This window comes from Triticum dicoccoides, chromosome 4A, assembly GCF_002162155.2.
Source record: "Triticum dicoccoides isolate Atlit2015 ecotype Zavitan chromosome 4A, WEW_v2.0, whole genome shotgun sequence".
Classification (NCBI taxonomy): domain Eukaryota; kingdom Viridiplantae; phylum Streptophyta; class Magnoliopsida; order Poales; family Poaceae; genus Triticum; species Triticum dicoccoides.
This window is the reverse complement of record NC_041386.1, coordinates 407,582,388-407,609,541: the sequence shown is the minus strand read 5'-3', so window position 1 is coordinate 407,609,541 and position 27,154 is coordinate 407,582,388.

Genomic DNA, 27,154 nt, shown 5'->3' with positions numbered 1-27,154 from the left:
GAATTAGTTTTGAACTAGGCAAGGGAGGACTTTTACATATTTGATGAAGATATGACCCAAAGAATTTATTAGATTTTTTTGGGAATTTTGGGAATGACAGAAATATAGGTTGCTTCACAACCTAGGGCAAAAACTGCCACATGGACATGACACATAGGCAAAACTGATGAGGTGGCGCCTAGTCATAGCAACCCACCACAATTTACAAGGCTATGACCATCTATATTGGTCGTTAACAACTAGAAATAAGGCAGCGGAATAGCGATGTTTGCTTTATGACCATTTCCTCTAATAAAATTATGACCTTTCTGACCAAAATGGTCGTTATGGTTTAGGGTTTAGAGCCCCCCAGACAGCTTTTGACCAATTGGTCTAAAATGGTCATAAATTTATGACCAATTCTTCAAGGGTCACTGACAGAAGGTCATAAGTTGACATATTTCTTGTAGTGCTCGGTCTCGGGTCGTCACAACACTCCTCCACTTTGATACGTCTCCAACATATCAATAATTTTGGATTGTTCCATGCTATTATATTATCTGTTTTGGATGTTTAATGGTATTTAATATGCACTTTTATATTATTTTTGGGACTAACCTATTAACCGGAGGCCCAGTGCCAGTTGCTATTTTTTTGCCTATTTTAGTGTTTCGCGGAAAAGGAATATCAAACGGAATCCAAACGGAATGAAATCTTCGCGAGGATCTTTTTTGGAACAAACGCAATCTAGGAGACTTCGAGTGGAGGTCAAGGAAGCAACGAGGCGACCACAAGGTAGGGCGGCGCGCCCCCGCCCTCGTGGGCCCCTCGTAGCTCCACCGACCTACTTCCTTCGCCTATATATACTCTTATACCCTGAAAACATCCAGGAGATCCATGAAACCACTTTTCCACCACCACAACCTTCTGTACCCGTGAGATCCCATCTGGGGACCTTCTCCGGTGATCTGCCAGAGGGGGATTCGATCACGAAGGGCTTCTACATCAACACCATAGCCTCTCCGATGATGTGTGAGTAGTTTACCATAGACCTTCGGGTCCATAGTTATTAGCTAGATGGCTTCTTCTCTCTCTTCGGTTTTCAATACAAAGTTCTCCTTGATGTTCTTGGAGATCTATTCGATGTAATTCTTTTTGCAGTGTGTTTGCCGAGATCCGATGAATTGTGGGTTTATGATTAAGATTATCTATGTACAATATTTGATTCTTCTCTGAATTCTTATATGCATGATTTGATATCTTTGCAAGTCTCTTCAAATTATCAGGTTGGTTTGGCCTACTAGATTGATCTTTCTTGCAATGGGAGAAGTGCTTAGCTTTGGGTTCAATCTTGCGGTGTCCTTTCCCAGTGACAGCAGGGGCAGAAAGGCACGTATTGTATTGTTGCCATCGAGGATAAAAAGATGGGGTTTATATCATATTGCTTGAGTCCGTCTACATCATGTCATCTCGCCTAATGCGTTACTCTGTTCTTATGAACTTAATACTCTAGATGCATGCTGGATAGTAGTCGATGTGTGGAGTAATAGTAGTAGATGCTGAATCGTTTCAGTCGACTTGACACGGACGTGATTCTTATGTTCATGATCATGCCTAGATATCATCATAACTATGTGCTTTTCTATCAATTGCTCGGCAGTAATTTGTTCACCCACCATAACATATGCTATCTTGAGAGAAGCCACTAGTGAAACCTATGGCCCCCGGGTCTACTTTACATCATATAAGTTTCAGATCTACAATTCTAGTTTACTATTTATTTTGCAACCTTTACTTTCCAATCTATACAAAAATACCAAAAATATTTATCTTATTATCTTTACCAGATCTCACTTTTGCAAGTGGCCGTGAAGGGATTGACAACCCCTTTATCGTGTTGGTTGCAAGGTTCTTATTTGTTTGTGCAGGTACTAGGCGACTTGCGTGTAATCTCCTACTGGATTGATACCTTGGTACTCAAAAACTAAATGAAATACTTACGCTACTTTGCTGCATCACCCTTTCCTCTTCAAGGGAAAACCAACGCATGCTCAAGAGTTAGCAAGAAGGAGTTCTAGCGCCATTGTCGGGGAGATCTACACTCAAGCCAAGACATACCAAGTACCCTTCACAAACTTTTATCCCTTGCATTATATTATTTACCATTTGCCTCTCGTTTTCCTCTCCCCCACTTCACCCTTGCCATTTTATTCGCCTCATTGCCGTTCGCCCTTTTTCCGTTCACCTTCTTTTGCTTGCCTCTTGTGTGATCGTGTGTTAGATCGTTTGTTTTGCCGTCATGGACAGTCCTTCTATCATTGTTAGTACTCCTGATAATGAAGTTCTTAATTTTAAACAAAGGGAGGGAGAAAATCTAAAATATGCTTGGTATAGAATTTGCAATGCTCAGAATAGGTCCACTAGGAAGCAATCTACTTCCGTTCTTCTTCACAATTTTTATGTAGGCATCACTCCTTGGAACAGATATATTCTTGATACCATTACCGGAGAGAATTTCTTGGGTAGCTATACTTTTGATTCTTATAATGCTATGATAGATTTGTTTGGCCCACCATCTCTCTTGGTTAATGGAACTATTTTATCTTTGGAACATGTGATGCAAAGGCTTGAAATTATTGAAAATAAAGTTGCCACTTTAGAGTTTTGAGAATTTGGATAAAAAGATCCACAACCAAATTACTCAATATGGATCAAAGTTAGGAGTTACTCTGAAAAATTTGAGAGAAAAACAAGCCTTATTTAATGAAAATATAGATCAAGATTCCACTAGAATTGATAAACTTGAGGATATTATTACCAACTTAGGGTCTGCCTTTTCTGCCGTGAGAAACACTTCAAACCCTCCTCCTACCAAAGTTGCTAAGTTTATGTATGTTCCTAAGAATAAGTGTGAATCTTCTAGTAAGGAGAATGCGGATCTCAAATCAATAAGTGTTCACCTCAATTTTTTCGCTATCATTAAGGAACCTTTTCCTACAAATGATTATCTTGATTTCTTGCCTAGGAGTTTGATCATCAATAAAAAGAAGGAAACTCCTAGGGGTTATAAGTGTTCCTGGGCTGCGAGGCCCATTTCGCTTTATGGAGAAGATTGTTCTGCCTCGTCCCTCGTAACCAAGGAGGGTTGTAATGCCCTTGATGCGGCTATATATCCCACGTGTCGAAGCACGACTTAGAGGCATAACCGCCTTGAAAGCAATGTCGCAAGTGAGGTAATCTTCACACAACCCATGTAAAACATAAGGGAAAGGGATACATAGTTGGCTTACAATCGCCACTTCACACAATACAAGAATAAAGCATTACAGCATTCAGATACAATCAAGGTCCGACTACGGAACCAAAATAAAAGAAGACTACCCTAAATGCTACACAGATCCCCTATCAACCCCAACTGGGCTCCCCTACTGATCAACTAGAACAAAACGACACAAAGGACAAGATCTTCAATGAGCTCCTCCTTGAGCTTGGCTGCGTCACCTACTCGGTAACATTGGCACCTGCAAACTGGTTTTGGAAGTATCTGTGAGTCACGGGGACTCAGCAATCTTACACCCTCGCGATCAAGACTATTTAAGCTTAAGGTAAAGGTATGAAGTGGAGCTGCATCAAGCGACTAGCATATTTGGTGGCTAACATACGCAAATGAGAGCGAGAAGAGAAGGCAAAAGCACGGTCGAACAACTATGACCAAGAAGTGATCCTCGAAACAACCTACGTCAAGCATAACTCCAACACCGTGTTCACTTCCCGGACCCCGCCGAGAAGAGACCATCACGGTAACACACACGGTTGATGTATTTTAATTAAGGTCAACTTTGGGTTTTCTACAACCGGACATTAACAAATTCCCATCTGCCCATAACCGCAGGCACGGTTTTCGAAAGTTCAAATCCCTGCAGGGGTGTCCCAACTTAGCCCATCACAAGCTCTCATGGTCAACGAAGGATATTCCTTATCCCAAGACAATCCGATCATGCACGGCATCCAGGTTACAAGACATCCTCGACAATGGTAAAACAAGTCCAGCAAGACCACCCGCTGTGCCGACAAATCTCGATAGGAGCTGCACATATCTCGTTCTCAGGGCACACCGGATAAGCTAAGCATACGGGAGCCAACGTAACCCAAGTTGCCAAGGGACGTCCCCGCACGGTGCTCTGGGTTGGACCAACACTTAGAGAAGCACTGGCCCGGGGGGGTTAAAATAAGATGACCCTTGGGCTGGCCGACCCAAGGGAAAGAAAAGGCTAGGTGGCGAATGGTAAAACCAAGGTTGGTCCTTGCAGGAGGAGTTTTATTCAAGGCGAACTGTCAAGGGGTTCCCATTATAACCCAACCATGTAAGGAACGCAAAATTCGGGGACATAACACCGATATGACGGAAACTAGGGCGGCAAGAGTGGAACAAAACACCAGGCATAAGGCCGAGCCTTCCACCCTTTACCAAGTATATAGATGCATTAATTAAATAAGAGATATTGTGATATCCCAACAAAATATCCATGTTCCAAAACATGGAACAAGCTCCAATCTTCACCTGCAACTAACAACGCTATAAGAGGGGCTGAGCAAAGTGGTAACATAGCCAAATAACGGTTTGCTAGGACAAGGTGGGTTAGAGGCTTGGTTTAACAATATGGGAAGCATGATAAGCAAGTGGTAGGTATCGCAGCCTAGGCACAGCAAAAGAGCAAGCAACTAGCAAGCAAAGATAGAAGTGATTTCGAGGGTATGGTCATCTTGCCTGAAATCCCGCAAGGAAGAAGAACAAGTCCATGAAGAAGAAAAACGGACGTAGTCGAACGGGTCCTCACAAACGTGATGTTATCGGAACCAACCCGAAGAAAGCAACACCGGAAAGAAGCACACAACATAGTAAACAACCAACACATGAACATGGTATGATATGCGGGATGCGGTATGTGATGCATATGCAAGATTTGGAAATGAATGATTGAACCTGGCCTCAACTTGGAAAACCAAGAGTTCCACTAGAAAGGTGAGCTGATTTCGGTTGAAATCAATATAAAGATCACTGGAATCGGATGCACGGTTTGGAAATGGCAAGCAAAACAAATATGGCACCCGTCTACGATTAGCAGCAAGTAGTCAACTAAATGCATCAAGATAAATATGCTAGAACACTCAAACATGGCAACACGATACATGGCAGGGATCCACTCATGATGCTTGATAAAAGATGAACACTGAGCTACGGCTAATTCATCCAATAACAGATTCAAACAAGCATGGCAAAAGTGCAAATGATAACAGGTTTCAGACTTAGTGAAATTAACACAAGTCTGGAATTTATCATCAGGAATCACACTTTAGAGCATGAAAACTACATGCTACAGAAACATATCATGGAAAAGCAAGGCATGAGATGAAGCTGCTCAAAGCACTTAACAAAAGTCCCTTAGTGACCTTGAGCCAAAAGGGATCAGAAAATACAATTGCAAGCATGTGAACATGGCAAAAACATAAACAGATACAGACTTAGTGAAAAACTGGAGCAAGCAAAACAATTAACGAGTAGGCATGTTTACGAGCTCGATGCACTCACTACAAAGCATGGCATGACAAACTAAGTATACACCCATCAAGAATACATGGCATAGAAGCTATACATGGGAAGAACAACATCATAGCATATATGGATCAATAGCAATAACCTCGGCGAAATCGCTAAACATGTTAACAATCTGCCAGGAACATTTTATAGTAAAAGTGGAGCTTGATTGACTCAAGCTAGGGTGCTCCATAAATGCAAACAAAGACATGGATGGATAGAGCACCACAATATTAACAAAACATCCTTATTGGTCATCCTCAAAAGAGGCACGGATCACTAGGAAACAACATGAACATATGGCATAAAGACAAAAATAAGACAAGGACTTGGTGAAATTCTAAGTCCCTGAAATCCACATTACCGATTACGCTACTTTGCAAGCTTGTTCTAGTCACCACAAATATCACAAAAATACATGGCAAGCACCTTTGTAAAGATGGCATGGCATATAACAAAACACATGTAGAGCTTAGGATCATAGCGTGTACACATTAATCATGGCAAAAATGACAAAAGGCCATTTGCTGAAACTGATCTGACAAATTCCTCACATAGCCTTCTTCCAACGACATTTCGGGCATCAGGATGACCTCAAATGAAAATGATGCAATGAGATGAAATGATGTACTCATTGAGACGAACATTTTGATATGCTACACGCCCAAAACGGGGCCACAGATGCATAGTTATGATGCGATGAAGATGCTTAAAAAATACTGGGGACTTAGCAGATTCCAGGAAAAAAATAGATGAGCGTTGGATAAATATTCTTCGCACGGGCGGGGAATAGGGGAGGCTCACCCTGGGCTTCGGCCCAGACACGGAGAGAGGCAGGCTGGGCCTGGCGAAGCGGGTCGAGACTGGAGGTGGGCCGGACGCGGTGCGGGGCCCACGGGGCTGATTCTTCTTCCTCCTCCCAATCCGATCAGGAGCGAGAAACAGGGCGGCGGCGGTGCACGCACCATGGAGGGATTCGGTGAGGGTGGAGGAAGAACTCCGGCGGGTCGAGCGAAGCCGGAGCGGGTCCCCGGCGATGGACGTCGGGGAAGGCGGCGCAGGCGGAGCTCGGCGAGCTCTGGGTGATGCCGGACAGGCGACGCGGTTGCCGGCACGGCGGCGGGGAGCTGTTGCGCCGGCGAGGTCCGGCGAAGGGCGCGGCGGCACTGGAGGCGGTGGCGAGCCAGCGCGGGAGGCGCGAACTCCGACGATGCAGGGCATGGACGGCAGCGTGAGGACGGGCGCCGGGCGGCGGCGCGAGGCGGCCCGGGGCTGCGGCCGGCGAAGAGCCCCGGCGACGGCGGCGGGCAAAATCCCGGCGAGGTCCCTGTGCGGTTGGCGGCGCACAGGCCGAGCGGCGGCATGAACCGGGCCTGCGCGGGCCGCAGATGGGCTCGGCGGGCCCGCGGCGAAGTGGGCGCAGGGGAGGTGAGCTGGCGGCTCGAGATAGGCTGGCGGCGGCGGTGGGGTGACGTGGCGGCCTCTGGTTGGCCGGAGTGAGGTGGCAGCGGGGTGGACATGTCCGGACGACGCAGGAGGAAGTGTCCGGCAGCGCGGGGAGGAGTTTTTAGGGTTTCATCTGCGCAAATTTCGGAGGGGGAGGTGTTTAAATAGGTAGAGGGAGCTAGGAGAGTCCAAAGAGGTGCGGTTTTCGACCACGTGATCGTGATCGAACGACCGAGATGATGGAGGGGGTTTAGCTGGGTTTTGGGCCAAAATGGAAGGGTGTTGGGCTGCAACCCACACGAGGCCTTTTCGGTCCCTCGGTCAAACGTTGGAGTATCAAACGAAGTCCAAATGGCACGAAACTTGACAGGCGGTCTACCGGTAGTAAACCAAGGCCGCATGACAAGTCTTGGTACAATGCGAAAACGTTTAACACCCGCACACGAAAACAGGTAGAAAGGGACACCGGGTGACATAGGAGCGCCAGATTGCAAAACGGACAACGGGGAAAATGCTCGAATGCATGAGATGAACATGTATGCAAATGCAATGCACATGATGACATGATATGAGATGCATGACACGCAAGCAATGACATGGCAATAATAGCGAATACCCGGAGCACACCTGGCACATCGGTCTCGGGGCGTTACAAGGGTCAATATTTGATGTGGGGGGAGCCGAAGTGTGGCGCAGCACCGGCTCCGGATACCTGTCCGGCACGCCGAAGAAGGCTTCTGAAGAGTGGCCTTCCGAATGGTTCTATATCGACGACGTCGCTCTTCCTGACCCAATCCGTATGGGCCTCCCCGAATTTTCAAGTGCTCCATTGAAGAAACGCCATAGCTGGCGTCCTCGGAGCCTCGAGGAAGAGGATAGCGCAGAGATCAGTCTACTACTGGGCAAGATTAAGATGCTTGCCCAGTCCGGATTATCAATAGTCGAGGTAATGGCGATCTCCATAGCTTGGGGGGTCCAACCACTCCAATATAGAGGGCTACCCATGTGGCACTATAATGGGGAAGACGACGCCTCACGTTGTGGTCGGAAGGGTCCAAAGACCCCCGCCGCTCTAGCTAAAATATTGGCTGAACTATATAAAGGGGAGAAGGAGGAGTTCACCCGTCTCCAATACCGAGATGGATTTTCCATGTATAATCCTCCTAGCTGGGTAAGCTCTGACTCCACTATGTTACTCCTCTCCTTGAATTAACTTTGACAGGGAGTATCCTATCCACTAATGACAGGAATGGCGAAAGGCTGCCGAGGGGATCCATGACCCTGCCCCTCAGCCGGAGAATCAGAACCGGGATCTTGACCCTAGATATGAAGAAGATCCGGACATATTTGTGGAGCTCGAGGATGGAGTATTCTACCAGACAAGCCATGATAGCACAGACGTACCTATCATCGTCGATTACCCCGACCTCCTTCCTGCTTCGCATGTAAGTAATTCAAAAGACACTTTCTTCGAAAGAGTTCCCTTACTATGCCTCACCCACCACACCATTTAGTGTTCCAAAGGGGAGGCACTCAACACTGCAATGTGCACCGGAAGCATCTCGGAGGAGAGGAGTGTCCATGCCTGGCACATCTTTGAAGAGGAAAGCAAATGATAACATGGCAGAACCCTCGTCAAAGAGGTAAGGCTGTTCTTCTCAAGAATATCCTTTCTGATCGTCACATCAAATTGTAATGCCATTCGCTGTATCCTATCAGGAAAAGTATCCGCCGGACTATGCCCGGGGATCCGACCGGACATGCCTCCACTAGTCAGGTTCCGAACCCTGCCCAAAGGACGGGGACTGACACGGGAGTGGCACTGAACTGTCCTTCCATCGACGATTCAGATGACATGTCCTTCACGAACTCTGAAGTGGAGAGCGCTATGAATCATCGTCATCGGAGGGCCATTCTTCATAACCATGGTTTTTCAAAAGAGGCATTTAATGCCTTTAATTTGGCCAATGTGTACATCCAAGCTGCTCGGGATGGGCTTGTCCGAGCCACAGACCAGCATCTGAAAGATATGCGGGTAAGCGTAGATTTAATAACCATACACCAGTAGCCCCTGAGACTTAAAGTAGTTGATACAACTGATTTAAGGATCAATGTATAACCAGATGCTTACGGAGAAGAACAGCCTGTTATCTCAGGAGCTGGAAAAGTGTCGGAGCCAGCTAAATGCTGCCAATGCCGAACTGGAGAAATCCAAGAAGGCATCTCCTGGTATTCTTTCCCTCCATCGAGAAAACATAATGGTATACCAATAATGCTAACATGGTTGCTTACCTCTTAATTGGATCATTAGGTCAACTGCAAGAACAACTGGAAGCCGCTCGAAGCAGAGAACGAGGATCCAAAAAACTGCTAGCCACAGGTGAGCGTGTGTTAACAAAGGTCGTTGTAGAGAAAAAAAGCTCTGGGATTCGAACACCCAACTGGGCGAAGAACTGAAAGATGTACGTGCCCAGCTGGTGGACTCCATAAAGGAGGATAAAAGGCTGCGAGGCGGCATATTCAGTATGTGGTCGAACTTACCTTCGAATAATTCGGAGGTAGAAGGTGCTGATAGAGTTATATCTGCCAGTATGTTGATCGGTCATCCCGGAGAGGAGATGTCTGGATCATTGAGCGATCTGCTACAAGAGCTGTTGCAGGTGCACGAGCAAGCTCGGCAGGCGATGCAAAGTGTTGTCAAGGCCCTATGGCCATCCGCCTCCCCTCCAGGAAAGATGGATGAGCTGATACAACTATTCAAGGGAGCGTGGCGGCGCTTTCGACTGTGGAAGATATCGGCCTGTAGGGAAGGTGCACGAGAAGCCTGGGCCATGGTAAAAACACGGTATACCAAGCTTGATCCGAATCATATGGCTCGGGTCGGACCTCTAGGGTCAGATGGAAAAGAAGTTCCCGTTAATTTGGTATATGACCAAGTAGAAGTAGCGGCCAAGTATTCCCAGCAGGATCGTAAGTTAGACCGCCTGCTTGATGACATAGAGGAGGAAATTTTCGAGTCCTAGTGACTATGTACTTTCCTTGACATATGTGACTCTAGCTGAATTATAAAAACAATTGTCTTGGCGGACCTTTTCGCTTCAACCTCTGGACCCAAAGGCGCGGAGTGTTTCCGAATACCTTAGCGGTAAAATAGACCAGGGTATGCGTGGGAACCAGGCGTAGGGGTCATAGTTGCTTGAACAGACAATGTGTATCCAGCAAGTTATGTTATATTACATTATGATTGTAAGAAACATCTTCCAGGGAGAATAGTTCCGTTAGGGGTTCCTTTCCGTGGGTGTGCATGCATTAAAATGCATGTCCGAACTGTGATTGATAACATTACAGTATAGGTAATCATCTGGGGGTTCATAATGGAAGGAATATAAAGCATCTTTAGTCCACCGACCGAATATGCTCTTAAGAACGCTAGCTTTCGGCTTCACCCGGTCTCAGATACACATCCGGATGACCCGACACTAACAATCGTAGAGGTGCTCCCTTTATGCCCTAGCCGAACTAACTAGAACGTAGGGCATAAGCACAGGAGCCAGGAAACCCAGCTTGGCAAAAACTTAAGTCATTTCGATGCATATAATGGCGAAAAAAAGAAAAGGTACATATGAGAAGAAACACATATGTGATGAGTTTGATGCTCGGAAAATAAGCTTCTGTCCGGGAAGCCCCCAGGTATAGTGGACGTACATGCTCAAGAATGTGTACATCACAGGTGCACGGTTTAGCCGTGCGAAAGAGTTTAAGTTTTAGACAAAATAAAAAACGAAAAGAGAGGAAAAAATAAAGGAGACAACAGGGAGAAGGAGACAAACACATAGTTTGGTGCAAGGCATAGAATCTTCGGAGTCTGGCTGTGTTCCAGTGGTTCGGCTCTAGGCGATTGTCTAATGCGGCGCACAGGCGGTATGCTCCTCCCGTGAGAACCTCGTCAATTATGAAGGGACCCTCTCACTTGGGCTTGAGTTTGTCCTTTTTCTTCTCCGGCAAGCGTAGGGCGAGTTCGCCGACATTATAAGTTTTGGCCCATACTTCTCTGCTTTGGTATCTGCGGGCCTGTTGTTGATAAAATGCGGAACGGGCTTTTGCAACATCGCTCTCCTCCTCTAGGGTATCTAGGCTGTCCTGACGATCAAGCTCGGCCTCTCTCTCTCTCTCTTCGTACATGCGCACTCGAGGTGAGTCATGGATAATATCGCAAGGCAATACAGCTTCCGCACCGTACACCATGAAGAAAGGTGTATATCCAGTAGGGCAGTTGGGCATGGTCCGCAGCCCCCATAGTACGTTGTCAAGCTCCTCAACCCAGTGCTTGTCTGATTCTTTCAAAGACCGCACTAGTCTAGGTTTGATGCCGCTCATAATAAGACCATTATCCCATTGGACTTGACCGTTTGTTTGCGGGTGATAGACGGAGGCGTAATCGAGCTCAATGCCTAGATTAGCACACCAAGTTTTCACCTCATCGGCTGTGAAATTGGAGTTGTTATCGGTGATAATGCTGTGTGGAACACCATAACGGTGCACCATGCCGGATATGAAGTTTATTACTGGCCCAGCCGTCGGTGTCAGAACCGGCGGATCTCGGGTAGGGGGTCCTGAACTGTGCGTCTAGGGTCGATGGTAACAGGGGACAGGGGACACGATGTTTACCCAGGTTCGGGCCCTCTCTACGGAGGTAATACCCTACTTCCTTCTTGATTGATCTTGATGAATACGAGTATTACAAGAGTTGATTTACCACGAGATTGTAATGGTTAAACCCTAGAAGTATAGCCTATGAATATGGTAATGAGCATATGTAGTGTCCTTTCCGGACTATCCCCTTTGGTTTATATAGACATCGAGGGGATCTAGGGATTACATGGAGTCACTTACATAAGAAAGAATCCTTGGCCACCAAGCTTGCCTTCCATGCCAAGCAGAGCCCAATCCGACATGGTGCAGTCTTCAGCCTTCATGTCTTTACAGCCCATCAGTCCGGCCCAAAGATAACAGGCCGGACGCCCGAGGACCCCTTAGTCTAGGACTCCCTCAGTAGCCCCTGAACCTGGCTTCAATGATGAGGAGTCCTGTAACGCCCTCGATGCGGCTATAGCTCCCACGTGTCGAGGCATGACTTAGAGACATAACCGCATTGATAGCAATGTCGCAAGTTAGGCAATCATCACAACGTCCCATGTAATATAGATAATAAAAGGGGAGATACATAGTTGGCTTACACTCGCCACATCAATCAAAGAACATAAATAGCATTACAACATTCAAATACTCATGGCCCAACTACGGCGCCGAAATGAAAGATAAACCCAACATGCAACACGGTCCCGATCACCCAACTGGGCACCACTACTGATCATCAGGAAAAGACACGTAGTATGGGCGTGAGTCCTCGTCGAACTCCCACTTGAGCTCAAGCGCGTCATCTGGAACGGAATCATCAGGCCCTGCATCTGGTTTGGAAGTAATCTGTGAGCCATAGGGACTCAGCAATCTTGCACCCTCGCGATCAAGACTATTTAAGCTTATAGGTAAGGCAAGGATAATATGTGGAGCTGCAGCAAGCGACTAGCATATATGGTGGCTATCCTGTTCGCAAAAGAGAGCGAGAAGAGGAGGCAAAGCGCGAGCGAGAAACTAGAGAGCAACATGCGCAAGCATTAATCCAACATCATGTTCACTTCCCGGACTCCGCCGAGAAGAGACCATCACGGTAACTCACACTGTTGATTCATTTTAATTAAATTAAGGTTCAAGTTATCTACAAGCGGACATTAACAAATTCCCATCTGCCCATAACCGCGGGCACGGCTTTCGAAAGTTCAAATCCCTGCAGGGGAGTCCCAACTTAGCCCATGACAAGCTCTCACGGTCAACGAAGGAATAGACCTCCTCCCGAGATGTTCCGATCAGACTCGGTATCTCGGTTCTTCAAGACACTTGGACAGGTTAAAACAAATCTAGCAACACCGCCCGAATGCGCCGACAAATCCCGATAGGAGATGCACATATCTCGTTCTCAGGGCACACTTAGATGAGCGCTCCATACAACTAAAAGCAAACCTCGAGTTTCCCCGAGGGGGCGCTGCACAGGACTCTAGTTCGGACCAACACTCAGAGGAGCACTGGCCCGGGGGGGTTTAAATAAGATGACCCTCGGGCTCCGGAAACCCAAGGGAAAAAGAGGCTAGGTGGCAAATGGTAAAACCAAGGTTGGGCATTGCTGGAAAAGCTTTAATCAAGGCGAACTATCAAGGGGTTCCCATTATAACCCAACCGCGTAACGAACGCAAAATCCGGGAACATAACACCGAAATGACGGAAAACTAGGGCGGCAAGAGTGGAACAAAACACTAGGAGAGAGGACGAGCCTTCCACCCTTTACCAAGTATATAGATGCATTAAGGTAACATGGCAATATAATGATATCCCAACAAGTAAATAAGGTTCCAACAAGGAACGGCCTCCAATCTTCACCTTCAACTAGCAACGCTGTAAGAGGGGCTGAGCAAAGCTGTAACATAGCCAATCAACGGTTTGCTAGGACATGGTGGGTTAGAGGTTTTACATGGCAATTTGGGAGGCATGATAAGCAAGTGGTAGGCATCGTAGCATAGGCATAGCAAAAGAGCGAGCATCTAGCAAAGCAAAGATAGTAGTGATTTCGAGGGTATGATCATCTTGCCTGCAAAGTTGTCAGAGTTGACTGGATCCTCGAAAACAAACTCAACGGGCTCCTCGTTAGCGAAATCGTCTCCCGGCTCTACCCAAACAAGACAAACAAGCAACAAGGACACAATCAACCACGTGCAAGGATCAAACAATACGATGCAAAGATGGTATGTTATGTAGGATGCAATATCCGATGCATATGCAAGATTTGACGAGGAATGCATGAACCTGGCCTCAACTTGGAAATACAAGTGTGCCACTGGAAAGGTGAGATGAAATCGCTTGAAAACGATATAAAGAGCGCCGGAATCGGAGTTACGGTTTGGAAATGGCAAGCAATTCAAATATGACCATGTTCTGTGATTTACAGCAGGTAGCCATCTAAATGCAACAAGATGAACATGCTACAGCACTCAAACATGGCACAAAAATACATGGCAGGAATCCACTCATAAATCTTAACAAAAGACTAGCACTGAGCTACGGCCAAATCATCCATTAACAGGTTCAAACAAGCATGCCAAAAATGCATTTGACAAACAGATTTCAGACTTAGTGAAATTAACACTTGTCTGGAATTTCAGATCAGATAGCACTCTTTGGAGCATGAAACCTATATGCTACAGGACCAGAACATGGGAAAGTAAAGCATGGCATGGAGCTACTCAAAGAGCTTAACAAAAGTCCCTTAGTGACCATGAGCCAAAAGGGATCAGAAAATACATTTGCAAGCATGTAAACATGGCAAAAACATCATCAGTTCTCAGACTTAGTGAAAACTGGAGCATGCTGAAACAGATATCAAGTAGGCATGTTTACAAGCTCGATGCACTCACTACAGAGCAAGTCATGACAATCTAAGCATACACCCAACAAGAATACACAAAATAGAAGCTAGACATGGCAAGAACAATAGCATAGCATGCACGGATCAACTACAACATCATCGACAAAATCGCTAACAAGTAGACAATCTGCCCAGATTCACGAAATGACAAAAGTAGAGCTCGATTGACTCAAGCTAGGGTACTCCATAATTGCAAACAAAGACATGGATGGATAGAGCACTACAAGATTAACAAAACATCCTTACTGATCATCCTCAAACGAGGCATGGATCACTAGGAAACAACATGAACATATGGCATATTGAGATAAACAACTCAAGGACTTCATGGAAATGCTAGGTCCCTGAAATCAGCATTAACGAATGCTCCACTTTGCAAGCTTGTGCTAGTCACCACACACATCACAAAAATACATGGGTTGCACCTCTGGATAGATGGCAAAACATATAACAAAATACATGTAGAGCTCATGGGCATATCATGCACATAATAATCATGGCAAAAATGACAAATACCTAAATGGAGCAACCGATCTGACACTTAACTCCAATAGCATTCTTCTAACAGCATTTCGGGCATCAAGATGAACTCAAATGCAATGAGATGAAATGATGTACTCTTTGAGATGAACATTTTGATATGCTATATGCCCAAAACGGAGCTACGGATGCGGAATTACGATGCGATGAACATATTATAAAAATTAGGGTTAGGGACGGAAAGTCAACCCGCGGATCTCAGATCCAGATCGGGCTCCGAGCGCGATTTACAGGTCCGCCGGAGCACTGTAGCAGGAGGTCGCCGGAGTCGTCGGCGGACTTGCCGGCCGGGAGGATGGGCGGCGAGGCGGCGGCGGCCACCGGCGACGAGGCGGCGCGGGGCGGCGAGGGGTTGTTGCAGCGGAGCTTGCTCCGCCAGTAATGGCGCGGCGGTGGCGGCCTTCGGGCGCGAGGAGGTGGCGGCGAGCCGGGCTGTCGGGCGGCGCACGGTCGACGGCGTCGGGGAAGGAGGAGGAAGGCGTCGGCGGACCGGGATGGGCCGCGGGGGCCGGCTGCGGGCCGGGCGGGCCGCGGCGGTGGGAGGAGGTGGCCGGCCACGTGGAGCCTCCTGATTGGCGCGGGCGGCGGCGGCGACTTCATCCGGCGGCGGCCGGACGTGTCCGGTGGCGGCGGGGCGATTTTAGGGTTTGGACGGGGGAGAGATGCGGATTTTCGGAGGAGGACCTATTTATAGGCATAGAGGGAGCTAGGAGTGTCCAAATGAGCTGCGGTTTTCGGCCACGCGATCATGATCGAACGCTCTAGATGATGGAGAGGCTTTTGGTGGGTTTTGGGCCAAATTGGAGGGGTGTTGGGCTGCAACACACATGAGGCCTTTTCGGTCCCTCGGTTAACTGTTGGAGCATCATACGAAGTCCAAATGGTACGAAACTTGACAGCCGGTCTACCGGTAGTAAACCAGGGCCGCTTGGCAAGTCTCGGTCCAATCCGGAAATGTTTAATCCCCACACACGAAAGAAAGGTAGAAAAGACCACCAGAGGAGAACGGAGCGCCGGAATGCAAAACGGACAATGGGGAAAATGCTCGAATGCATGAGATGAACACGTATGCAAATGAAATGCACATGATGACATTATATGAGATGCATGACAACGACAACAACACACAGAGACAAAACCCAAACCCGAGAAAATAAAATAACTTAACGCCGGAAATGGCAAGAGTTGGATTACATATTGGGTAAATCACATCCGGGGTGTTACAACACTCCACCACTACGAAAGGATCTCGTCCCGAGATATAGGACTGAAAGAACGCCGGGTACTCAGAATGGAGGTGATCCTCGCGTTCCCAGGTAGCTTCATGGACGGAATGGTGTGACCACTTGACTTTGAGGAATTTGATTGACTTGTTGCGAGTCTTGCGTTCAGTCTCTTCAAGAATAGCCACGGGGTGCTCGCGATAAGAGAGATCCTCTTGGAGATCAATGTCCTTGAAGTTGACGATGCGGTCAGGAGTCTTGAAGCACTTTCGAAGCTGAGAGACATGGAACACGTCATGTACATTTGCAAAGTTTGAAGGAAGCTCAAGTTGATAGGCGAGATCGCCTCTCTTGCTGACAATCTTGAAAGGTCCCATGTATCTAGGGGAAATCTTCCCTTTGATACCGAAGAGACGAGTACCTTTCATAGGAGAGACGCGAAGGTAAACATGATGTCCGATCTCAAAAGCCAAATCACGGTGCTTACTATCATAGTAGCTCTTCTGGCGGGATTGGGCTGCTTTGAGGTTATCTCGAATGACTTTGCACATTTCCTCTACCTCTGTGATTAAGTCATTTCTGAGAAGCTGATGTTCACCGGTTTCAGACCAGTTGAGAGGGGTACGGCACTTCCTGCCATACAGAATTTCAAAAGGGGCCTCGACCGAACTTGCTTGAAAACTGTTGTTGTAGGAGAATTCAGCATAAGGAAGACAATCCTCCCACTTCATGCCGAAGGAGATCACACAAGCCCTGAGCATATCTTCAAGAATCTGGTTAACACGCTCGACTTGACCGCTAGTTTGAGGATGGAAAGCTGTGCTGAAGCGGATGTTGGTGCCCATGGCCTTCTGAAAAGAATCCCAAAACTTGGAGGTAAAGATGCTGCCATGGTCTGAAGAGATCACTTGTGGAATACCATGCAGCGAGACAATTCGAGAGGTATAGAGTTCCGCCAATTGAGCTGCAGTGATTGACTCTTTGATAGGCAGAAAGTGAGCCACTTTAGTGAGTTTGTCGATGACAACGAATATAGCATCATTGCCACGTTTGGACTTTGGAAACCCAGTCACGAAGTCCATTTCAATGTGGTCAAACTTCCATTCTGGAATGGCAAGAGGTTGGAGGAGACCAGCTGGCCTTTGGTGTTCTGCCTTCACTCTTCTACAGACATCACACTCATTGACGAATTGAGCAATCTCGCGCTTCATTCGAGTCCACCAATAGGCCTGCTTGAGGTCCTGATACATCTTCGTGCTCCCAGGATGGATGGAGAGGAGAGAATTGTGAGCCTCGTTCATGATCACTTTATGGAGGTCACCTTTGGCACAACAATACGATCCTCGAAGAAGAGAGTATCCTTGTCATCAAGGCGGTAGCACTTGTACTTGGGTTGACTCTTGGCAATCACAATCTTCACCTTTTTCACCATAGCATCAAGAAGCTGGGCTTGGCGAATCTGGTCTTCCAAGGTAGGAGAGACTTGAAGGTTGGCGAGGAAACCTTGAGGAACAACTTGCAGATTAAGTTTGCGGAAAGCTTCACAAAGCTCGGGTTGATAAGGCTTGAGAATCAGACTGTTGCAGTAAGCCTTCCTGCTCAATGCGTCAGCTATCACATTAGCCTTGCCTGGAGTATACCCGATACTCGGATTATACTCTTTAATCATTTCGACCCATCGAGTCTGCCTGAGGTTGAGATTAGGCTGAGTGAAGATGTACTTTAGTCTCTTGTGGTCAGTGAAGATGTCCACTTTTCTTCCCAATAAGAGATGTCTCCAAGTCAAAAGAGCATGCACAACTACCGCCAACTCGAGATCATGAGTGGGGTAGTTCTTCTCATTGGGCTTCAACTGGCGAGAGGTATAAGCCACAACTTTCTTCTCTTGCATCAACACTGCGCCAAGACCTTGGAGAGAGGCATCGCAAAAGACCTCGTATGGTTTGGATTCATCAGGCGGAGTCAGAACTGGAGCGGTGACCAATTTCTCTTTCAAAGTGTTGAAAGCAATGTCACACTCCGGAGACAAAACGTACTTGACGTGCTTCTGGAGAAGATTTGAGAGAGGCTTCGCGATCTTAGAAAAGTTTTCAACGAATCTTCGACAATAGCTTGCGAGACTGAGGAAGCTACAGAGTCGCTTCACGTTCTGAGGAGGTTCCTAGTTCACAATTGCAGACACCTTCTCAGGATTCACCGTAATACCCTTGGCAGAGATGATATGACCAAGATAAAGAACCTCATCGAGCCAAAATTCGCACTTGGAGAACTTGGCATAGAACTGATGTTCTCTCAGCTTATGGAGTACCAAACGCAAGTGCTTGGCATGATCTTCCTTGTTCTTCGAGGAAACCAGAATGTCATCGAGATAGACCAAAACGAAGTCATTGGTGTAGGCGTTGAAGATGAACTTCATCATGCGAGAGAAAGTCGGAGGAGCGTTGACGAGGCCAAAAGACATGACAGTGTATTCATATGAACCATAGCTTGTCCTGAAAGCCGTCTTGGGAATATCTTGCTCACGAATTCGAATCTGATGATAACCCATACGGAGATCAAGCTTGGAGGAGGAAGATGCTTCTGGTTGAAACACTTGTTGGCATAGTGACCCTTCTGTTGGCACTTGTTGCACATGACCTTTGAAAGCGGACGGTGATACGGAGCACTCGATCTTGGAGCTTGAGACGAAGTCTTGTTTTGAAAGCCAGGGTTGGGTGGGTGGGATGATCCACTGCCACCTTTGCTCTTCTGCTGATACAGCTGACGGAACGGAGGAGGAGGAAGCCAATACTTCTGCTGCTTGGCCACTTGAGTAGAGGAAGAAGGAGTAGCATCTCTGACTCGCTTCTTGGAAGCATCACACCTCAGTTGAGAGGCCTCTTGCTTCAATGCCATGTTGTAGAACTCATCATACCTCAAGGGCTCGAAGAGAACAAGTGCTAGCTGAATTTCTTACCTAAGACCACCCCTGAACTGGTATATCATGATGTTCTCATTAGGTACGTCCTGCTTAGCAAAGCGGGCAAGCTTCTGAAACAACTTGTTGTAGTCATACACAGACAAAGAGCCTTGCTTCAGGTTGCGGAATTCCTCATGCTTGCTTTCAACCACGCTCTGAGGGATATGATGAGCTTTGAAGTCTTGACGGAATTCATCCCAGGTAATAACACGTCCACCTCTGGAATCCTTGTACTGCTGGAACCATTCTGCAGCTTGATCTTTGAGTTGGAAGGATGCGAACTTGACAAAGTCCTCAGGCCTGACGTTACTGCACTTGAAATGCTTGCACAGATCCACGAGCCAATCGTCAGCATCAGTTGCCTCAACACAATTGCTGAAAGTCTTTGGCCCGTTAGCAAGGAACTATTTGAGTGTAGCAAAGTGATTCTGATTGTTGCCTTGGTTGCCTTGGTTCGCTTGATTGCGCTCTTGAAGAATTTGCATGATCAACTGTGTGTTAGCATTGGTTGCGGCCATCACAGCTTGCCATGCCTCCGGAGGAGGTGGAGGTGGTGGCGGATCTTGATTCTAATTATGATTGGTGCTCTTAGAGGGAGCCATCCTGAAGAGGTTGACCACCGTTAGCACATTGACAGATAAAATGAAGCTGAATCCAACGGAATGAAAATTGCAACATAAAGTCTTCACATCCGAACAGAATGAACGAATGCATTCCTCTTGAAATGGTCACGTATCCATAAATTGAGAAGCCACTTAGAATTTAGGTAGAGAAATAAATCAACAAGGTATGGATCAAGAACGAATACTCGGTAAGAAATCCCAATCTCAAACCAAATATCCATGGAAGAAGAACTAGAGCTACAAGAATTCCCACCTATGAAACTCCCGAACCTTTCCGGTTATGCAATCAGGTGTTGGGGATACAGGGGAAGCATAATATCTCACCCAAATCTAGCAAATCCTACATCCAGCTGTATCCATCCTTCAACACATAACCAAGAAAAACCATCTACCTCAACCTTCGAAAAGCAGTTGTTATACGAGTTATGGCGATACTCCTGAACTCCCGCCCCAGTACTGGGTGGCGTCGAGGTTATCTCACCAACAAACTGCATAAAAGAGATTTTCGATGTCGGCGTACTAAACTCAGGTATTCCAGAACTGCAACGATAAAATTATGACGACAACACCTCGGAGCTCAACTCCCCGGGACACTGCCACAAAACCCCTGACAGGAGGCACCAAGACAATGTTCTCGTCACAAAACCATCGGAACGATTCCAAGATACCCGCGTGATCCTAAATTTTTTTAGTGAAATTTGAGAAGAGAAGAGTCAAAACTCTATGTCAGGATGCCTTACTAGAGCGATGAGGCGACTGGGAAGTAAAAAGAATTCCTAAACTCTCCGATATATAATTCCTAAATGACTCAAAACAGTTTTCTAGACACAACTCGGCCGCTAAAAATGATCAAGCAATGGAGCTCCTAAGGTCGGGGAAGGCTCTGATACCAACTTGTAACGCCCTCGATGCGGCTATAGATCCCACGTGTCGAGGCACGACTTAGAGACATAACCGCATTGATAGCAATATCGCAAGTTAGGCAATCATCACAACGTCCCATGTAATATAGATAATAAAAGGGGAGATACATAGTTGGCTTACACTCGCCACGTCAATCAAAGTACATAAATAGCATTACAACATTCAAACACTCATGGCCCGACTACGGCGCCAAAATGAAAGATAAACCCAACATGCGACACGGTCCCGATCACCCAACTGGGCACCACTACTGATCATCAGGAAAAGACACGTAGTATCGGCGTGAGTCCTCGTCGAACTCCCACTTGAGCTCAAGCGCGTCATCTGGAACGGAATCATCAGGGCCTGCATCTGGTTTGGAAGTAATCTGTGAGCCACAGGGACTCAGCAATCTCGCACCCTCGCGATCAAGACTATTTAAGCTTATAGGTAAGGCAAGGATAATATGTGGAGCTGCAGCAAGCGACTAGCATATATGGTGGCTATCCTGTTCGCAAAAGAGAGCGAGAAGAGGAGGCAAAGAGCGAGCGAGAAACTAGAGAGCAACCTGCGCAAGCATTACTCCAACACCGTGTTCACTTCCCGGACTCCGCCGAGAAGAGACCATCACGGTAACTCACACTTTTGATTCATTTAAATTAAATTAAGGTTCAAGTTATCTACAACCGGACATTAACAAATTCCCATCTACCCATAACCGTGGGCACGGCTTTCGAATGTTCAAATCCCTGCAGGGGAGTCCCAACTTAGCCCATGACAAGCTCTCATGGTCAACGAAGGAATAGACCTCCTCCCGAGACGTTCCGATCAGACTCGGTATCTCGGTTCTTCAAGACACTTCGACAGGTTAAAACAAATCCAGCAACACCGCCCAAATGTGCCGACAAATCCTGATAGGAGCTGCACATATCTTGTTCTCAGGGCACACTCAGATGAGCGCTCCATACAACTAAAACCAAACCTCGAGTTTCCCTGAGGGGGCGCTGCACAGGACTCTAGTTCGGACCAACACTTAGAGGAGCACTGGCCCGGGGGGGTTTAAATAAGATGACCCTCGGGCTCCGGAAACCCAAGAGAAAAAGAGGCTAGGTGGCAAATGCTAAAACCAAGGTTGGGCATTGCTGGAAAAGCTTTAATCAAGGCGAACTATCAAGGGGTTCCCATTATAACCCAACCGCGTAAGGAACGCAAAATCCGGGAACATAACACCGATATGACGGAAAACTAGGGCGGCAAGAGTGGAACAAAACACTAGGCGAGAGGCCGAGCCTTCCACCCTTTACCAAGTATATGGATGCATTAAGATAACATGGTAATATAATGATATCCCAACAAGTAAATAAGGTTCCAACAATGAACAGCCTCTAATCTTCACCTGCAACTAGCAATGCTATAAGAGGGGCTGAGCAAAGCGGTAACATAGCCAATCAACGGTTTGCTAGGACATGGTGGGTTAGAGGTTTGACTTGGCTATTTGGGAGGCATGATAAGCAAGTGGTAGGCATCATAGCATAGGCATAGCAAAAGACCGAGCATCTAGCAAAGCAAAGATAGTAGTGATTTCGAGGGTATGATCATCTTGCCTGAAGAGTTGTCAGAGTTGACTGGATCCTCGAAAGCAAACTCAACAGGCTCCTCATTAGCGAACTCGTCTCCCGACTCTACCCAAACAAGACAAACAAGCAACAAGGACACAATCAACCACGTGCAAGGCTCAAACGATACGATGCTAAGATGGTGTGCTATGCAGGATGCAATATGCGATGCATATGCAAGTTTGACAAGGAATGCATGAACCTGGCCTCAACATGGAAATCCAAGTGTGCCACAGGAAAGGTGAGATGAAATCGCTTGAAAACGATATAAAGAGCGCCGGAATCGGAGTTACGAGCATGCTAAAACAGATATCAAGTAGGCATGTTTACGAGCTCGATGCACTCACTACAAAGCAAGTCATGACAATCTAAGCATACACCCAACAAGAATACACAAAATACAAGCTAGACATGGCAAGAACAATAGCATAGCATGCACGGATCAACTACAACATCATCGGCAAAATCGCTAACAAGTAGACAATCTGCCCAGATTTACGAAATGACAAAAGTAGAGCTTGATTGACTCAAGCTAGGGTACTCCATAATTGCAAACAAAGACATGGATGGATAGAGCACTACAAGATTAACAAAATATCCTTACTGATCATCCTCAAACGAGGCACAGATCACTAGGAAACAACATGAACATATGGCATATTGAGATAAACAGCTCAAGGACTTAGTGGAAATGCTAAGTCCCTGAAATCAGCATTAACGAATGGTCCACTTTGCAAGCTTGTGCTAGTCACCACACACATCACAAAAATACATGGGTTGCACCTCTGGATAGATGGCAAAACATATAACAAAACACATGTAGAGCTCATGGGCATATCATGCACACAATAATCATGGCAAAAATGACAAATATCTAAATGGAGCAGCAGATCTGACACTTAACTCCAATAGCATTCTTCTAACAGCATTTCGGGCCTCAAGATGAACTCAAATGAAAATGATGCAATGAGATGAAATGATGTACTCTCTGAGGTGAACATTTTGATATGCTATATGCCCAAAATGGAGCTACGGATGCGCAGTTACGATGCGATGAACATAGGCAAAAAATTAGGGTTAGGGACGGAAAGTCAACCCGCGGATCTCAGATCCAGATCGGGATCCGGGCGTGATTTACGAGGTCCGCCGGAGCACTGTAGCAGGAGGTCGCCAAACTCATCGGGGGACTTGCCGGCCGGGAGGATGGGCGGCGAGGCGGCGGCGGAGGGCGGCGCCGGCGGGGCGGCGGCCACCGGCAACGAGGCGGCGCGGGGCGGCGAGGGGTTGTCGCGGCGGAGCTTGCTCCGCCGGCAATGGTGCGGCGGCGGCGGCCTTCGGGCGCGAGGAGGCGGCTGTGAGCCGGGCGACGGGGCGGCGCACGGTCGACGGCGTCGGGGAAGGAGGAGGCAGGTGGTGGCGGACCGGGATGGGCCGCGGGGGCCGGCTGCGGGCCGGGCGGGCCGCGGCGGTGGGAGGAGGCGGCCGGCCACGTGGCGCCTCCTGATTGGCGCGGGCAGCGGCAGCGACTTCGTCCGGCGGCGGCCGGACGTGTCCGGTGGCGGCGGGGCGATTTTAGGGTTTGGACGGGGGAGAGATCCGGATTTTCAGAGGAGGGCCTATTTATAGGCATAGAGGGAGCTAGGAGTGTCCAAATGAGGTGCGGTTTTCGGCCACGCGATCATGATCGAACGCTCTAGATGATGGAGAGGCTTTTGGTGGGTTTTGGGCCAAATTGGAGGGGTGTTGGGCTGCAACAAACATGAGGCCTTTTCGGTCCCTCGGTTAACCGTTGGAGCATCAAACGAAGTCTAAATGGTACGAAACTTGACAGGCGGTCTACCGGTAGTAAACCAAGGCTGCTTGGCAAGTCTCAGTCCAATCAGGAAATGTTTAATCCCCACACACGAAAGAAAGGTAGAAAAGACCACCGGAGGAGAATGGAGTGCCGGAGTGCAAAACGGACAATGGGGAAAATGCTCGAATGCATGAGATGAACACGTATGCAAATGCAATGCACATGATGACATGATATGAGATGCATGACAACGACAACAACACACGGAGACAAAAACCCGAACCCGAGAAAATAAAATAACTTAACTCCGGAAACGGCAAGAGTTGGATTACATATTGGGTAAATCACATCCGGGGTGTTACAAGTCCGGCGCGTAGATTTGCCTTCTGCATTGCAAGGCAGGTTCCCTCCTTCCGAACTCCAGAATAGTCTTCGGATGAAGTAAGTATATGCGGAACTATGTATATAATGGCAGAGAATGTAATCCCCCATGAGCCCAACTTGTTGATAACTGTTCATGACATCATATCATGCCTGCCCGGTTACGATTTCCAACCGTCGGCTAGCGAGCCGCCCCACGTCTCGGGGTGCGGTTTTATTGGCACGTCTCGTCAAGGCAGAGATCGTGTCCCTTTATTTACGGGATTTTCATTAATGTAGGCATGGGTAACCCAACCGTCCCCTGGGTACAAGTCCTTGGTGATTGGTAAGTTTAAACACCCCGAGGGAGACGCCCAATATTCGGGGCCTTTATATAGGGACCCAGTCTCGTTTTCTTCCCTTGTGCTTGCTTCTTCCTCAACCACAGCCACCCCAAATTCCAACCCTTAGGTTCCAATCGCCACAATCCCTAGTCATGTACGGATCCAACCATCAGGGCCGGTGGGTGGCTTCTTCTGTCACAGAGGAGGACATTGCGAAGCTCCGCGTAGCGAGGTATCTGACCTCAGAAATGTTTCATCGGCTTCGGGCGCAAGGGCAAGTCATACCGACCCCCAGATCTGGCGAGAGCATAGTATTTGTATCCCACTTTCTTCACGGGCTAGGGTTCATGCTTAACCCCTTCGTCCGGGGGTTCATGTTCTACTATGGGCTAGATTTTCACGATCTGGCCCCGGACTCTATTCTCCTCATCTCGACATTTATCGTCACGTGTGAAGCCTTACTCCAGACTCCTCCGCACTTTGGTTTGTGGCTGAAGACCTTTGATGTGAAGCCGCAGGTGGAAGAGGAGGAGCAGGCAGAGTGCGGCAGTGTCACAATAGGCAAGTTGGCCGACGCGGTTTAGCCCGAAGGATCTTTCCACAAATCTTCCGACATAAGGCAGTAGGGGTGGTTTTATATCAACGAGCCGCGGGTCCCCAAGTGGGCGGCTACACCTGTGTTCCGGCCTGGCCCTCCAATTCAGCTTGCTTCATGGGTCAATAAGGGATTGGACTGGGGATCCGTCAATGAAGTGCAGAGAAGGGCATCCGTCAATGAAGTGCAAAGTCGCATCCGGAGCCTTACAGAGAAGGGCATCGATCTTGTGAATGTTGTTCAAATAATGCTAGTCCGCCGGATCCTGCCATGTCAGTGGCGGCCTCTTCGTATGTGGGAGTTTAACCCAGAAGGGCGGCGGACTCTAAAGCAGTTCTTCGGCACTACACACGAAGGAATGTGGAAATTATATTTCGGGGAACGAGAGCAATGGTCGGACACCACCGAAGACGTTGGTCTTGACTGCAATCATCCGGACACTTCGGTAAGTATTGAATATCCAAGCACCTTTAGTTCAGGCATATCTTAACAAGATACTGAACAATCCATCCACAGAGGTTAATGCCTGGTGCTTCTCAATCGTCCTACTCCTCGGGAGATCTTCTTCCGGAGATGATGGAGAGTGACACGCCTCCTCCATCCACATCGCCCAACAGGGGAGATGATACCGAGGTATCGTCCCGATGGGTTGATGTCTACTACACAACCTTCTTCTTGTAGACGTTGTTGGGCCTCCAACTGCAGAGGTTTGTAGGACAGTAGCAAATTTCATTCAAGTGGACGACCTAAGGTTTATCAATCCATGGGAGACGTAGGATGAAGATGGTCTCTCTCAAGCAACCCTGCAACCAAATAACAAAGAGTCTCTTGTGTCCCCAACACACCCAATACAATTGTAAATTGTATAGGTGCACTAGTTCGGCGAAGAGATGGTGATACAAGTGGTATATGGATGGTAGATAAAGGTTTTTTAATATGAAAATATAAAAAAGCAAGGTAACTAATGATAAAAGTGAGCACAAACGGCATTGCAATGTGTTGAAACAAGGCCTAGGGTTCATACTTTCACTAATGCAAGTTCCCTCAACAATAATAACACAATTGGATCATATAACTATCCCTCAACAAGCAACAAAGAGTCACTCCAAAGTCACTAATAGCGGAGAAAAAAACGAAGAGATTATGGTAGGGTACGAAACCACCTCAAAGTTATTCTTTCCAATCAATCCGTTGCGCTATTCCTATAAGCGTCACAAACAGCCCTAGAGTTCGTACTAGAATAACACCTTAAGACACAAATCAACCAAAACCCTAATGTAACCTATATACTCCAATGTCACATCAAGTATCCGTGGGTATGATTATACGATATGCATCACACAATCTCAGATTCATCTATTCAACCAACACATAGGACCTCAAAGAGTGCCCCAAAGTTTCTACCGGAGAGTCAAGACGAAAACTTGCCAACCCCTATGCATAGGTTCATGGGCAGAACCCGCAAGTTGATCACCAAAAGATACATCAAGTGGATCAAAAGAATACCCCATTGTCACCATGGGTATCCCACGCAAGACATACATCAAGTGTTCTCAAATCCTTAAAGACTCAATCCTATAAGATGACTTCAAAGGGAAAACTCAATCCATTACAAGAGAGTAGAGGGGGAGAAACATCATA